This window comes from Pseudochaenichthys georgianus, chromosome 12 (assembly GCF_902827115.2).
Source record: "Pseudochaenichthys georgianus chromosome 12, fPseGeo1.2, whole genome shotgun sequence".
Lineage (NCBI taxonomy): Eukaryota > Metazoa > Chordata > Actinopteri > Perciformes > Channichthyidae > Pseudochaenichthys > Pseudochaenichthys georgianus.
In genome coordinates this window covers 3648150-3662225 of record NC_047514.1, presented here as the reverse complement: position 1 = coordinate 3662225, position 14076 = coordinate 3648150, and positions in this window count along the sequence as shown.

Sequence of the window (14076 nt, the reverse complement as noted above, 5' to 3'; positions counted from 1 at the left end):
GATCTTATTTTGAGCTATTTTCTAAAATTCTATGGAGAAACCTCATTGTTTTTAGGTCGAGGGAAGCCATGCGCAGTTTACTTCCGGGTTTTAGGACGCCTCACTGCAGCTCTCTCGTCTCCTCTTCACACACCACACTTTTCGCGGCACACGTACTTACAGCCAATCAGCTCTGAATTATGTGAGATGAGTATGGTGGGGATGGCAGCACTATGCCCCTCTGGTCATTATTTTGTTGCCACACACATTAAATAGGACAATACTCTGAGCATGCGCAGTGTAGTTTTTACAGTCACCATTGACTTAAACAGGGAGAGGGAGGGGCAGGATCGGGTTTTGTCCCACATGGCTCTAAACAGCTCAATAGGCACACACTGACAGTGTGTGCCTATTGAGCATTGTGACACTGTAGAAACTAATTAGAAGAACACAGACTAAAACAGCAATGTACAGACGAATCAGATGATTAAACATGATCTTAAAATATATTTTATATATATATATATATTTTTTTTGCATATTTTTGTAATCATTATTTTTAATACTTTCTGCTGACACTAGGTGGGCCTGTGCCCCACCTGCCCCTAATGACCAGTCGCCACTGATAATGAGACGTTCTGCAGTAAGGAGGGGCGTTTCACCGACGACAGGGGTTCTTAATGTTATGCAGTTGACGGACAATTTGTACTTTACACAACACTGTTCAACACTTAATTCTGCTTCACTCTTTAACTAAACAACCGCGGATGTCTTGAAAGACTCTTTCGCTAAAGATTTTGAAGATATCCGCATTCTTGTGACACGTAAATACTACGCTTCCTATGTTTTGGTGCGTTCACACCAGCAATGAATCGCTCCAGAGTTCCCAAGCAAGCGTTCCGAGACCACCCATTTTAGCGGACCAGAGTCTGGTTGTTTAGTTCACTTAAGAGGTCTCGGACTGTGTTCACACCGACCCAAATGAACTGCACCAAGCGGCTAAACGCACCAGGGTTAGATTCAACCAGACTGGCTGGTGTGAATGCACCCTTAGTGTCTTAATGCAAACATTTTCTAAAGTGATGCTAGACCGAAAACGTGCTGTTGGATTGTGTGCTCTCTGCAGGATGGTGCCATGTCCAATATTTTTATGTTTTGTTTGATTAAATCTACTGAAATGAGTATTCAATGACTAAATTATTCTTAATTACTGTCATTAAATCATTGGTTTGCATTGCAATATTAGAACACATAAAACCCAACTTTACTTCTTCTAAATTCCAGGTGTTCATTGTTTAGAAGTCCGCTGTGTTTAATCCAAGCTTCCACTTCGTGCTCCGATAATGCTGAAAGTATCTGTTGTATGCTTTACCTGCTACAGTAACAAAAGTGTAATTCACAAGAGATAGTGGATGCATCCAGAGAAGAACCAGAAGATAGTCCGTATAGAGCCTTCAGGTTCTGAAAATTATCAGGGATCTCAACATGTATCCTTTTATTCCAATTAAAAAACCTTACATGTTTGCTGGCAATTATTGAGATTGTTTCACAGTTTTTATCTTAAAATATTTAGACTTTTTTCTTTACATATACATTACATAGGATGAACATCACGATCCATTCTGCTGGATTCTGCCCAAATCTGCTCCAAATGCATGCAAACATCTCACTTTATCCATACTCCTGCAGTTGTATTGTTCTGGATTCATAGTGAGGTTTATTAGATGTTCGGCACTGTTATTGTTATGTAATTAATAGAAAGTGAAATACCCATAAAAAAAAGTCAGAAAAGAAAAGAGACTCACTTAAGGAAAAAGGTTCTGAACCAGTGAGAGTTCTTCATTTGCACATGAACATGATACAATAATTAAAGTTGTGACCAGATGGTGTCGCCCTCTGCACACATTTAACGCTTTGCATTTTATTTTTTTATTTCGCCTTTTATACCACACTGCAAGTCTGACATCTATTAATGAGACGACTGGAAGTTACCCTGCATATTTAAACCCTTATAAACACAGCTCAAGTCTTTAACAGCCTGAAATATTCAAGCAGAAAAACCAGTGCCTGTTAAATCAAAGGGAAAGCAATCATATAAGACAACATTTGTGAAGCGGATAAGATCTCGGCGTATAAAACACATCACTCCTGTGATTTTTGGTCATAACCCAGGCTCTATGTTCACATAGAGAAGGATATTACAGTGTTTGAGGGCCTATGTCGGTTAAAAGCCAGCGGAAGGGTGTATTAGTCTGGGAAATAACTCATAAAGTTGTAAATTAACAAGAAACAACTGGCATTACTTCTTCTGCCCGGTGGAGTTCAACAACGACTCCAACCCGTTCCAGGTGGACTGCTTCCACATGTTTACACCTCCAGACTTCCATGTAGATCTACTCTTGTACTTATCGTCATTCAGAAACATGCGACAGCTGAAGCAGTATATACACTCTTAGCCCGGCTTAGTTCACTTTACTTTCACATGCAAACCCGTTGCCTTAAGTTTACACAAGCAAGAAACTTAACAGGTTAAGTTTTTACACAAGCAAGAAACTTAACAGGTTAAGTTGTATACACATAGTACTTTAAGTAGACTTATCTTAGTTTACATTTGTAGTATTATCTCAAAATCATTAGTTCACATAAATGATGTCTTAGTTGTATGAAATAACTTGTTTAAGTTAAATACAGCCAGTGTGACGGGCGCTGTGCAAATAGAGGCTGCCCTAATGAGCGCTCTCTATAATGCACAAACAGACGCTGGGATTTGCGTAAAGCAGCCGTGCGTGCAACATAGCATGCCAGCGCGCACGGGACAGAGGAGATGAGATGTGGCTTCCTCCTCTGATGTGTGAGGAGGAGGAAAGAAGCCCTCCAAGGTTATCACTCTCGATTTAAACGAGCTTGTGATCACCTTTGGCATAAAAACCGGGTTAGGGCGCAAAACAGCTGAGCTGCCATCTCCTTGGATCCGGAGACATGACGGAGCCACTGAGAGAGCAGACCAATCACTCACCCTTTTAGCTGATGTCAGAGCCAAGAGCAGAGCTACTTTGGCTGACAAGAACTTCAGGGGGACCTGATCTAAAGGTTCAAATGGAGCTTTACTCAGTGTGCGTAACACTAAAGCCAAAACCCATTGAGGCGCCAAAGCGCGTGACACAGGTCTGAGTCTCTGTGCTCCCCGTAGAAAACGTTTTGTCAGAGGGTGCTTCTACTACACACTGTGCTGACACCAATCTACGTGGCAAGATGAAATGGCAGCAGCATATGTTTCGACCGTGCTATAAGCCAATTCCTGTCCAGCAACAGCTGGAGGAACGACAGCACGAGGCAGGGGGACCAACGGGGTCCAGGATTTTCCCTACACACCAAACGGAACATTGTCCATTTGGCTGTGTAGGATGTGTGTTCAGCAGCTGCGCTGATCGAACACCTCCCTGGCGATTTATGTAGGCCGCCGCTGCCTTGTTGTCTGTTCGAATCAACACATGTTGATTGTACAGCAACAGGGCGAAGTGCTGGATTACTTTCCATATAGTAATTTCCAGCACGTTTATATGGAGAGACATGTGACCCGGCCACTGTCCCCCCACTGCCTGCGACATGCACGTTCCTCAGCCTGCGAGAGATGCGTCTGTCTCCTCTGACGCACGGGGTCAATACGCAGGCAAATAAACCACCTCTGGAGTCTCCTCACTGTGAAGGAGACCCAGGGGGATCACCACGTGACCAGCTGATATCATGCCTAATAGCTGCATCACGGAGAGGGCCGTCACCGCCCCGCGGGGTGTGACGCGCCGGAGGAGAGCTGTCCGAGCTGCTTAAAACCCAATAGGTTTTTAAAGACAGCCGGTTTTTAAAGACAGCCGGTTTATGCAGCGAGCCATGATGCCTATAACCGACAGGTCAAGGGCAGCCGGCTTAACCGGTGAGCCTTGCTGCTTATTATTATTATTATTATCCATCTGTCCATCAAACACGCGCGTCGCCACTCTGAGTAATACTCTGAGAGCGCGCGACCTGCTCTGGATGTGCTGTGGTTGTCATGGTGACGAGCCACGTCAGAGCCCTTGCCGCCGTTGCCCGTGAAGCAACCCAAGAGGGGCCCGGTCCGAAAAGGCTGCAAGGAGGCCTCCACACGCTGCATCTCACACCGGCTCTCATCCTGTCTCTGTTTAGGAGAAGGCTCGTAAACTGGACATTGAGGCGCGTTCACACTCAAACCTGCTGAGGAATGAGCGGAGGTGTGTGCAGTGCTATTCACATAGTGCGTAATAACAGCGCTGGGCTCATTACGACCGTGTGTAGTAGGCACATCTGGGACAGAGGAAAAACCGTGCTGCCTGCTATCCTACAGGTTAACAGCTGCACTGGAGGAGAGCTGTCACTCTGTCTCCATTCTCTGCTATGAGAGTCGTGCTCTCATGCGGGCTGAGTTCAATTCCACTCCCAGTTAAATGTCTGGGAGGGAAGAGGATAGCTCTTCTTCCAGTTGATAATGAAACCCAGGCTTGACAGATGAGATACGAGCTGTATTGTCTGAAAAACCGCTTCCTCCCTGGAGCGAGCCAGCCACAGCTGGTCGTCCAGGTAAAATAACCCTCATCCCCATTCTGAGTAGCTGCTCCAACCGTGTCCACCCACTTTGAAAAAAGTGTGTGGAGCCAGGAATGAGAAACGCAGGAATTTGCTGTGTTTCGGGATGATGGTTACGTGGAGGTAAGCATCCTTCAGGACTATGGATGTGCACCTCCCTGGTGAACACACTCCAGCACCTGTTTGATCGTCAGCATGGGAAAAGGCCATTCCCTTGTTGGACACTGACAGATCGAGGATGGGTCTCATTCCCCCCGCCCCGTCTCCTTCGGGACCAGAAAATAGCGGGAGTAAAAACCCCTGATTTTCTTCCCTTTGAGGAACCCCGGGAAAAGGCTTTCTTTAACCAGAGTCCCTGCCGCTCTGCACGGAGCGCGAGACACTATTCCTGGGATAACAGGACTTCCTGTATCCCGTAGAACTGCGGGGGGGAGAGGTGAATTGCAGAGACTACCCTCTGCCCATCCACCTGCTCATCCATCTGTCCATCAGACACACTCGCCGGCCACCCTGAGTACCATACAGTAGCCTACTCTGATAGTGCCGGGTGTACATTCTCTGGATGTGCTGTGGTTGGTAACAAACCATGCCAGAGCCCTCCACATGCTGCATTTCACACAGGCTCTCAATATGTCGTCGTTTAGGAGAATCCTCGTAAACTGCGCGTTCACGCTCAACACCACTAAGGAATGAGCGGAGGTGTGTGCATTGCTGTCCACACGAGGCCTAATAATGACCCTTCGTGGGCTTATTACGACCGTGGGTAGGAGGTGTCTGAGACAGAGGAAATATCCATGCTGCCTAAACCCAAAACGTTTACGGTAGACGGATTTGAATAGCAAGCCCAGCTGTTTTATTAACCGATAAGTTAAAAAACCCAGCCGGCTTAGGCAGCGAGCCATGCTGCCAAGTAACCAATAGGCTATTGACAGCTGGCTTAACCGGGGAATCTTGCTGCATATTAACTTCCCTCTATCCATCTAACCCACGCGCCGTCACTCAAGGCGCGACCCTGCTCTGGAGGTGCTGTGGTTATCATGGTGACGAGCCACGCCAGAGCCCTCCAGACGTTGCATTTCACACATGCTCTCCTTATGTCGCGTTTAGGAGAAGGCTCGTAAACCGGACACTTAAGGTGCGTTCACGCTCAACACCCCTAAGGGATGAGCGGAGGTGTGTGCAGTGCTGTCCACACTGTAATAATGCCACTCGTGGCTCATTACGACCTTGTGTAGGAGGTAGGTTTGGGACAGAGGAAAAAAATCCGGGCTGCCTAAAACCCAACCGGTTTTAAAGACAGCCGGTTATGCAGTGAGCCATGCTGCCTATAACCAACAGGTTAGGGGCATGCAGCCGGCTTACCCGGTGGGCCTTGCTGCTTATTATTATTATCAATCTGTCCATCGAATACACGCGTCACCACTCTGAGTAATACTCTGAGAGCGCATGCCTGTTTTGGATGTGCTGTGGTTGTCATGGTGACGAGCCACGTCAGAGTCCCCGCCGCCGTTGCCCGTGAAGCAGCCCAAGAGGGGCCCGGACCGAAAAGGCTGCGAGGGGCCCTCCACACGCTGCATCTCACACCGGCTCTCATCCTGTCTCTGTTTTGGAGAAGGCTCGTAAACTGGACATTGAGGCGCGTTCACGCTCAAACCCGCTGAGGGAATGAGCGGAGGTGTGTGCAGTGCTATTCACACAGTGCGTAATAGCCCTAGGCTCATTACGACCGTGTGTAGTATAGGCACATCTGGGACAGAGGAACAACCGTGCTGCCTATAACCGACAGGTTAGGAGCTTCAGGTTTAACCGTCAAGCCCTGCTGTTAAATAACTGACTGGTTAATTACAGCTGGCTTGTGCCGCGAGCCCCGCTGCCGCACTAACCAACAGGTTACAGCCGGCTCAAACGGCGAGCCCCGCTGTCTCTTTAACCATACACGTAACTGGTTTATGCACCTCCACACGCTGTATTACACAGCGGCTCTCCTCATATCGCCGTCTAGGAGAAAACTCGTAAAACGGACATTGAGGTTCACGCTCAAACCTGCTTGAGGAATGAGCGGAGGTGTGTATAGGCAACACATCCTTACTCCCAGGTCGGCCTATGTTGACGTTATGTCAAGTCCCCTGTGTCGGCTTTTTCCAACGCAAGGGGGGGGGCCTTAGAGTCCATTTCCAACGCAAGGGATGGGAGCTTTCCGGGATGTCCATATGCTTCTATGGACGCTCATGGAAGCACGGCATTCGTTTGTGTCGACTGCCCTTAAAGGCAATGTGAGCGTCCATTCTCATTGGATAACGGAGAATTGTACACCCGGAAGTAAGTATTCCCCTTACTGTCGATTGATTTTACAGTGATATCTGCACTACTCATCGACTAAAAAACACCAGATTATCCTTGTTAATTACACAACATTGATTGGTTTAAATTGTGTGCAATGCTTTTGTATTTTCCCCCTTCGATTCGGAGAAACAAATATTTTTTCAGAGTAAAAGATGGCAGAAGACACTACACTACCCAGAATCCCCAGCTATCGTTTGGACTACACCATGTGCTCTGTTTGACGTCACATGATCTTCAAATATCTCCTTGCAGAAAAAAAAACATGGCCGAACTTCGTTTTATTCTCGGTGTAAAATGCCTATTTTAAAGTTAGTTTGGCCATTAAAATGCGTTTTGATGTCATTTGATGCGAGAAATATGAGTTGTTATTTCAGATTATGTGTGCAGTGGATATACATGATCTTTAGTTTGCTAGTTATTATGAAGATTACTTCAGGAAATTGCGTCCATAACGTTTTCATTGTTACCAAGGTGGTTGCTAGGGACGCTGCTATCGATATTATTGCTGTTATGTTGTGTAACTGTTTAATGGTGTTATCTTTATTGCCAGTGGCGTTTCTATATGTACAAAAGTGGTGGGGCACAAACAACTCAGATGTCTATATATAAGCTTCTGCAGAGAGGTTCATGGCTAGTGAGGCACTGGCACTGACTCTTCAGGTTTACAAATATATTAAATCAAAATATAATATTATTTTCAAAAGCTTTTTTTGTCTGATGCTTTAATTACTTTTAAACACACATTTCAACAGAAGGATACCCAAAAAAATGTAATTTTATCATTTAAATATTGAATTGTTCTCTCTTAGTAAGATCCCATTTTCAATAAAATTGCAGTCTTACCTTGACTTGAAGATTAAGTCCATTTGCCTATCCTTCTGGACAAAAATCTCTATTACTTTTTTGTAAAAGTCCTCCTTATCTTCTTGTAGTTTCAAAAGTCTATCATAAATCTAATCTAATCAATAGATTTTTGATTCGAAAATGATAAAAGTAGGGTAGACATGTGGATATTATCCGGCTGAACAAAACGTACATTTATCTAACAGCTACGTTTCCCACAGATCTTATTTTGAGCTATTTTCTAAAATCCTATGGAGAAATCTTGTTGCTTTTTTGTGGAGGGAAGCCATGCGCAGCGTACTTCCTGGTTTTAGGACGCCTCACTGCAGCTCTCTCTCCTCCTCTTCACACACCACACTTTTCGCGGCACACGTACTTACAGCCAATCAGCTCTGAATTATGTGAGTTGACGTATGGTGGGGATGGCAGCACTTTGCCCCTATGGTCATTATTTTTTGCCACACACATTAAATAGGAAAATACTCTGAGCATGCACAGTGTAGTTTTTGCAGTCACCGTTCACTTAGACAGTCAGAGGGAGGGGCAGGATCATGTTTTGTCCCACATGGCTCTAAACAGCTCAATAGGCACACACTGTAGACACTAATTAGAAGAACACATACTAAAACAGCAATGTACAGACGAATCAGATGATTAAACATGATCTTAAAATATATTTTATATATATTTTAATTTATTTTTTGCATTTTGTTGTAATCATTATTTTAATACTTTCTGCTGACACTAGGTGGGGCTATACCCCACCTGCCCCTAATGACCAGTCGCCACTGTTTATTGCTACCCCCTTCCCCGTCAATGTATAGTGTTGGTCCACAGCGCAAACATATTAGTTTAACAAAATCCGCATCTAAAGATAGCCTACGTTATTTCCCCTGTGCAATTCCAGTCTCACATCTCAGAGCACATCGTCATTAACAAATACCGGAAACAGACCGAAAACATTTAAAAAAAATAAAATAATACTTTATTCCGAGTGTGCTTGCTTTTCTCTTTGAAAGTCATCACATAACGGCATTGTAAAACACGGTTCGGCTGCATTAAATATTACATATCAGCCGTAGTTCTGTATTTATAGAGCCCTGATGAGAAGACTTCTAGACAAACATGAGGAACTGAAAACGTGACGTGGATCATATATATATCAGCCATTAAACAACATCTTACATTTCTTTTCACACAATACGTCTCCTTGCAGTATCAACACTAATTCGGCTGACTTTTATATTTGATCCAATTGGTAGATAGGCTGTATTTACACCATAAAGGTGCACAGCTGATTTAACCTAGAGGTTAAAGCATGTTATTGAATTTCATTATTTTTATTATTAGATATTAATAGGATCCCTATAAAGTATATTCATTACTCGTTATTCTCTACTAATAGTTAATTAAAGACTGTATATAATGACTATTTTGCACATCCCTTTCAAGATTTCAAGATTTTCTAAGGTTTATTGACATATCATATACTGTAGGCCTACACAACTATAGTGTAGTTATGCATTGAATGAAAAACTTGGGTCGCAGGTTCCTCAATAGTGCATTACAAGACATCTATCAATATGTGTGCATACCTCCAGCAATGTTAACTATGTTGAAGCACTTATTTTAACTGATATTATACATAATGTATTATACTCTTATAAGACGTATGTAGATATTTCATCTACGGCCTTGTCAGGTATTGAACAATCAATAAATAAAAAACACAGAATTGTTAAATATAAAACACAGAATTTGTGTGATTATACTAAATTATTTATAAATAAACACCACTGCATATTTAACTGTTACACATGCTGATGTAACGCAAATGTTCTTATCTTAAGCTGATCGATGGCTACTGCCATATTTGCAAAATGTGCCTCTGAACCTTGACAAGTGCATCTTTCAGGCGTATCAATTAATGTAATGTAATGTAATGTTATCAATTAACAACAGGAGGGGTCACAAACATAAGACCAGCTGTTAAATAAAGCTCTTCTGACCTTAGCTGGCATGTGTGTATATATATTAATGCTGCCCATTATGGGCACAAGCAATTTTCACCCATTTATTAATTATATGTTTTAAATGTGAGTGTTTCCTATCCCCTAAACCTCCAGGGATGTACACAGTTTAATACTGGCAACTTCTTATTATGGGAAATACGAAAACGTCTTTTAAAACTACAACTCCCAGTAGAGACGTGCAATAGATAGAGAACATGTTGCGAAACAGAATAGCCAGCATGTTTGTTCGGGGGACAGGGTGGGGGAGGGGGGGACGCGGTGGACCCGTTGAAATCCAGTTTTGGACAGTCTGCCGTGGTTCCATCCCATTTCAAGTGCTGTTCAAGTGCTAAACTTTCATTGTTATGCGGATGATACTCAACTATATTTATCAATCAAGCCTGATGAAATTAATCATCTAAATAAAATTCAAGACTGCCTTAAGGACTTAAAAACGTGGATGACCTTAAACTTTTTGATGTTAAACACGACCAAAACTGAAGTTATTGTACTTGGCCCGAAGAATCTACGAAACAAATTATCTAAAGACATACTAACTATGGATGGCATTAATTTGGCCTCCAGTGAGACTGTAAGGAATCTTGGTGTTATATTTGATCAGGATTTATCCTTTAACGCCCACATAAAATCAATTTCAAGGACCGCCTACTTCCATCTACGTAACATTGCAAAAATCAGGCATATCTTGCCTCAAAACGATGCAGAGAAACTAGTCCATGCATTTGTTACTTCTAGGCTGGATTATTGTAACTCTTTATTATCAGGGAGTACCAAGAAGTCAATCAAGTCGCTTCAGCTGATTCAAAATGCTGCGGCTCGTGTACTGACCAGAGTTAGGAAAAGGGACCACATTACTCCTGTTCTGGCTGCCTTACACTGGCTCCCTATAGAACACAGGATAGAATTTAAAATTCTTCTTCTCGCCTACAAAGCCCTTAATGGGCAGGCGCCATCTTACCTTAAAGAACTCATTATACCCTACTGTCCTACTAGGGCATTGCGTTCCAAGAATGCAGGGTTGTTGGTTGTTCCTAGAATCTTTAAAAGTACAATGGGAGCCAGAGCCTTTTCTTATCAAGCTCCACATTTGTGGAATCAGCTTCCAGTTTGTGTTCGGGCGGCAGACACCCTATCCGTTTTTAAGAGTGCGCTTAAGACCTTCCTTTTTGATAAAGCTTATAGTTAGGGCTGATTAGATTCAGCCCCTAGTTTTGCTGATATAGGCTTAGTTTGTCGGGGGACATCTTACTTCTTCCTTCTCTCTGTCTATACCCGTGTACACTCATGTTCCGATTAACCCAGCTTCCCCAAATGTCTTTCTTTTTGGTGTCTATATACGCTGGGATCCGGAGTCATGGATGATCCTGCGGTCCTGTGTCCTGGATCGCGAGCGCTGGATCTTGAGTCGTGGCTGTGGTCCTGGATCATAGGTCCTGGATGGATATCCTCGTGGATTCATCTTCCTATTATACACACATGCATTTCCAAACATTTGGACTACCTATGTTGCAAATGTATTATCTTTTCAATTTACACACGGCATCTATTGCACGTCTGTCCATCCTGGGAGAGGGATCCCTCCTCTGTTGCTCTCCCTGAGGTTTCTCCCATTTTTCCCTTTAAACTGGGTTTTCTTTGGAAGTTTTTCCTTGTACGATGTGAGGGTCTAAGGACAGAGGGTGTCGTATTGTCATACTGATATTCTGTACACACTGTGAAGACCACTGAGACAAATGTAACATTTGTGATATTGGGCTATATAAATAAACATTGATTGATTGATTGATTGATTGATTGATTGATTGTTCGAGGCTCAGTAACCCTCAGAGCACACTCTCCAATCACAGAGCTTGAGGACTATCAGGGGTTTGTCAAACAGAGCACATGGTGTAGTCCAAACGATAGCTGGGGATTCTGGGTAGTGTAGTGTCTTCTGCCATCCTTTACTCTGAAAAAATATTTGTTTCTCCGAATCGAAGGGGGAAAATACAAAAGCATTGCACACAATTTAAAACAATCAATGTTGTGTAATTAACAAGGATAATCTGGTGTTTTTTAGTCGATGAGTAGTGCAGATATCACTGTAAAAATCAATCGACAGTAAGGGGAATACTTACTTCCGGGTGTACAATTCTCCGTTATCCAATGAGAATGGACGCTCACATTGGCTTTTAAGGGCAGTCGACACCAACGAATGCCGTGCTTCCATGAGCGTCCATAGAAGCATATGGACATCCCGGGTTGGAAAAAGCCGACACAGGGGACTTGACATAACGTCAACATAAGCCGACCTGGGAGTGAGGATGTGTTGGTATAGGAGGCACATCTGACATAGGAAACAAACCCGGGCTGTCTAATTAACCGACATGTTTTAAAGATAGCTGGTTTGAGCCGTAAGCTTTGCTGCCTAACAACCGACAGGCTGTGAGGCAGCCGCTTATGCAGCTTTATGTCATCCGGAGGAGAGCTCTGAACCGGGGGAACGGGGAGTTCTCATTAGGCGGCTGCCTTTCTGATGATCTCCGGGAGTTCCTGGAGAATACCGCCTATCGACGGCAGAGCCGTGATGGCGGATAGAGGGACCCGTTGACCCGTCGTCAGCCCGGCAGCCGAACCTAGGCTGTGATCCGTGAATGGAGGGGAAGGAGTCGCCTGACTGCTGCCCGCCACTCGGATCCAATAAATAAAGGGCTTGGTCCACAGAGTAAAACTCCTGGACCAGCCAATCATCCTCAGCCGCAGCAGCGAGAGCGTCCGCTCTCCACTGCCTGTGGGCCAGAGGGAGACGGACACAATGAGTGCACAACACCTGGGGAGTGAGAGCCGCGTTTGCGTGCTCTAATCCCCGGCAAAACTCACAGCGTGAGCTCCGGTCACGCTGTGTCGGGTTGACACTGGGCCCCCACCCTGTTTCCCCCGTCCGGAGGAGAGGGAGGATGGGCCCAGGGGAACCAGGAATGTTTGCTCTTTTAGTAAGTAGCTCTTAAAAGAACTTGTTTTGCCTGTCAATGCTTCTGCAACGGAGTGCTGAAGAAAAGTAGGAGTGGATTGTAGGGCTTACTTCCTATTTATACGGAAGTGAGCCTGGAGGTGGGGCCCACGTCATAGGTGGGCGTGGAATAAGTCTGTCAGTGCTGCACACGTGCAGTGGGGATTACCCAATAGCGATAGCCTTAGAGGGCGAAGCCTTATACGATATAGAACGGGTTGGAGTCGTTGTTGAACTCCACCAGGCAGACGAAGTAATGCCAGCCGGACATCACATAGGAGAGCTGGGGGAGAACAAGCTTCAAACACTTCTTTTTTTAAAGGTATCACAGTTTCTTTCTTGTTAATTTACAACTTTATGAGTTATTTCCCAGACTAATACACCCTTCCGCTAGCTTTTAACCAACATAGTCCCTCAAACACTGTAATATCCTTCTCTATGTGAACATAGAGCCTGCATTATGACCAAAAATCACAGGAGTGATGTGTCTTGTATGCCGAGTAGATCTTATCCGCTTCACAAATGTTGTCTTATATGATTGATTTCCCTTTGATTTAACAGGCACTGATATTTCTGCTTGAATATTTATGGCTGTGAAAAGACTTGAGCTGTGTTTATAAGGGTTTAAATATGCAGGGTAACTTCCAGTCGTCTCATTAATAGATGTCAGACTTGCAGTGTGGTATAAAAGGCGAAATAAAAAAATTAAATGCAAAGCGTTAAATGTGTGCAGAGGGCGACACCATCTGGTCACAACTTTAATTATTGTATCATGTTCATGTGCAAATGAAGAACTCTCACTGGTTCAGTGAACGGAGCAAGGCAACGAAACTTAAAATAAGAAGCAGCATTTTATGGCACGCTATGCATGGGGCCGCCTTGAGGGGGTTTCCCGACATGTTGTTTCAGTAAATTAAAGGGTGTTTCATGTTGTCGTTGCTGTGGACCTTCTTAATACCTTGGAAAATGCAGTTTAATACTTTTTAATATCCTTAATTTTCGCTAAATTGATTTATCAACTTTTAATACTTTTTAAGACCCCGCGGACACCCCGTCACCAACGCGGAGTTCTTTTAAGTCGAGGCTAAAAACACTACGGAAGCCTTTTAACTTGTTTTAGCACTTACCGTATTTACAATGTCGTTTTAAAACTATTTTATCTCATGAATGCATTGTTTTTATGAAACAGTTAATCCATTATGTTTATTTATTGTGTTCCTCCCTGTTCTATTATCATGTGTTAATCATGTAATCCACTTTGAATGGCCTCTGCACCTGAAATGTGCTATA